Source organism: Gossypium arboreum, chromosome 13, assembly GCF_025698485.1.
Source record: "Gossypium arboreum isolate Shixiya-1 chromosome 13, ASM2569848v2, whole genome shotgun sequence".
Classification (NCBI taxonomy): Eukaryota; Viridiplantae; Streptophyta; class Magnoliopsida; order Malvales; family Malvaceae; genus Gossypium; species Gossypium arboreum.
The window spans coordinates 95718299-95721646 of record NC_069082.1 but is presented as its reverse complement, the minus strand read 5'-3'; the positions used below and the strand labels follow the sequence as shown (position 1 = coordinate 95721646).

Genomic DNA, 3348 nt, shown 5'->3' with positions numbered 1-3348 from the left:
GAAAAGGGGAAAGGGGAAAGAAATGGGAGAAAATGGAAGAAGAGTGGAGAGTTTAGGGGTGGCCGATTGGTGGGAAGGAAGAGATTTTGGCGACTAGGGTTAGGGTTTTGGGGAAGGGGATGATGAATAATGAATGGTTTATATAGATATTGGGGCACACGGCTCTAGGGCACGTCCATGTGCCTTTATTTTATCCCGTGTGTTTCGTGATTTTCAAATTTGGGCGCGTCTGAAATTCAGCCCACCCCCGTGTTCTTTGGGCGTATTGATGCACACGGCCGTGTCGTGCGGCCGTGCCCTACTTCGTTTGCTTTTCCCAAGCCCGTGTTATTTTGACAGTATCGAACACGACTGGTGGGCACCGACGAGTCACACGCCTGTGTTAATTTGGCAGTTTTGACCACGGTTTATAGACACGGCCGGGTCGCACGTGCGTGTTGATTTGACAGAATTGCCCACGGCCACGTCGCACGACCGTGGCAATGTATCAAATCCCGTGTTGGGGAAAATTTTGCTCTGTTCTCACACGGCCGTATCGAACGACCGTGTCGCCTCCCGTGGTATGCACACGGCCGAAGGCAAGCCCGTGTGCCTGGCCGTGTGGATTTGGAAAACCTGTGTTTAAGGACTCAGTTAATGATTTAGATGTTAAAAACAAAAATGTAAAGAAATCAACATTGTTAGTGCTCCGGTTGCCTCCTGAGAAACGCTTAATTAGAGTCTAAGCTTGACTTACCTCTCTACTGCATGGTTATGGTGGTACGAGGAGTGTACACTCTTCATTCCTGGTATCAATTTTATCAAAATAAGGTTTTAGACGAGTACTATTTACCTTAAACATGCCGAATTTGGAATGAGTTACCTCGACTGTACCGTATGGGAAAATGTTAAGTACCGTAAAAGGTATTGCTCCATTGGGTTCAGACGTGGTAATGCGAGCGTCTGCTGCATCTAATAGTACTTGGTCTCTAACCTTAAGTTGATTTGGTGAAACATTGAGTCCGTCATGGCGTGGTTTTGGTTTATCGTGTGTTCTCGAGTTCCGTGTCTGCCATTCATCTAGTTCTTCGATTTGTAGCCTTCGTTCTTCATAGATGGGTCCTTTGTTGTTACTTGAACAAGGCTCATTTATGCTCGTCAAACGTGTTTCCTGCAAAGAAGGTTGCACCACATGATCAGTATTAGTAACACGATTTATACAACCACCCTCAATATTGGATTTGTTACTCGAATTACAAGCTTGAAGAGTGATTGTATCATCACCCACACGAAGTGTGAGTTCACCTGTACCAACATCGATAATAGTTCTAGCAGTTGCTAAAAAGGGCCTTCCTAACATTAAAGGCTCATCATTATCCTCTTCCATGTCTAGAACAACAAAATCAATTGGGAATATAAATTTATCCATTTTGACAGGTACATCTTCAATGATACCCTTAAGAAATCTAATGGTTTTATTGGCTAACTGAATACTCATCCTAGTTTGTTTGGTTTTCCCAAGACCTAGTTGTTTAAACATTTTATAGGACATGACATTAATACTAGCCCCTAAATCAGCCAATGCATTATTAACATCTAAGCTACCAATTAAACAAGGAATCGTAAAACTCCCTAGATCTTTTAATTTTTTGGCTAGCTTATTCTGTAGAATGGTTGAGCAAACTGCATTCAACTCCACATGCAACGCCTCATTCAACTTCCGTTTATTCGCTAAAAGCTCCTTTAAAAATTTAACTGCGTTTGGCATATACGAAAAAGCTTCAATAAATGGTAAGTTAATATGTAATTTCTTTAATAATTTAAGGAATTTACCAAATTGTTCATCTGTGTGGTCTTTCCTTGTCGCATTGGGGTATGGCACACGAGGTTTGTACTCTTTACTTTTCAGTTTTCGCTCACTGTGGTTTACCTCACCTTTACCTTTACTTACCACAATTCCTTGCCTTAGTTCTGGTTCAGGTTCAACTAACCCTTCTTCATCTTGAATGGTAATCGCATTGAGCTGTTCTCTTGGGTTAGATTCAGTGTTACTCGATAGGTTACCTTGTGGTCATTCAGAAATTAATTTAGCGAGCTATCCTATCTGAGTTTCGAGCCCTTAGATCGACACTTGTTGATTCTTAAGTGTTGTTTTGGTATTCTAAAAATGAGTTTTTGACACCGAGATAAACTTTGTTAGCATCTCCTCAAGGTTCGGCTTCTTTTCTTATTGGTAAGGTGGTTGTTGGAAACCTGGGGGATATTGTGGCCTTTGATTTCCTTGGCCACCCCACTAGAAGTTCGGATGGTTCCTCCAACTTGCATTATGAGTGTTATTGTATGGGTTATTTTGAGGTCTAGAATTATTACCCATATATTGAACTTGTTCCTCCTCGGTGTTATGGTTGAAGGATTGATATTCTGTGTGTACTCCTCCTCCATTTGAATCGCACCTCATCACTGGATGTACCTGAGTAGAACCACCCAAACCGTTAATCTTTTTATTTAAAAGCTCTACCTGATTTGATAGTATAGTGACCGCGTCAAGGTTGAAAACACCGGCTACTTTTGTCCGCTTTGTTCTCATGACTTGCCACTGATAGTTATTCAATGACATCTCTTCAATAAATTCGTAAGCCTCTTCAGGTGTTTTGTTGTTCAAAGTTCCACTGGTGGCTGCGTCGATAAGTTGCCTTGTTGAAGGGTTCACAGTTGTAAAACGTCTGAACCTGCAGCCATAGAGGTAACCCATGGTGAGGGCACCTTCTCAATAAATCCTTATATCTCTCCCATGCATCATAGAGTGTTTCTAGATCCATTTGTACAAAAGAAGAGATATCATTCCTCAATTTAGCCATTTTAGTAGGCGGAAAATATTTAAGTAAAAACTTTTCGGTCATTTGTTCCCAAGTAGTGATTGACCCTCGTGGTAACGAGTTCAACCACTGTTTAGCCTTATTCCTTAATGAAAAGGGAAATAACTGAAGGTGAATGGCATCATCAGAAATGCCCTTGATTTTAAATGTGTCGCAAAGTTCCAGAAAATTTGCCAAATGAGTGTTTGGATCCTCATCTTGCAAACCATACTTGACTAAGCTCCTGTTAAGGTAGGTTTAGCATAATCATACATAGTGCGTGGAGCAGGATTCTAATTTACTGGATCAGCAGCAATTGGAAGAGGTAGCGGATTTTCCTGATTTTCATCCATCTCTTTGGTTGTGGTGTGAATATCGTCTTCTTGCTCTTCCTCTATGTATCTTAGGCTTCACCTTATTTCTCTTCTGTTTCTATGAGCTGTGCGATTGATCTCACTATCAAAAAGTAATGGCCCTGACAGGTTTCTTCTAGTCATAAACTATAAAAACCTGC

The 3348-nt window shown here is 41.2% G+C and overlaps 1 non-coding gene across 1 annotated transcript; it reads left to right on the top strand.

Annotated features, from left to right (window-relative positions):
- Positions 1-2724: 2724 nt before the first annotated feature.
- LOC128287666 (small nucleolar RNA R71) lies at positions 2725-2831 on the top strand. Its single transcript, XR_008278365.1, has one exon. It is a non-coding gene; the product is annotated as a small nucleolar RNA R71 (small nucleolar RNA).
- Positions 2832-3348: the final 517 nt, after the last annotated feature.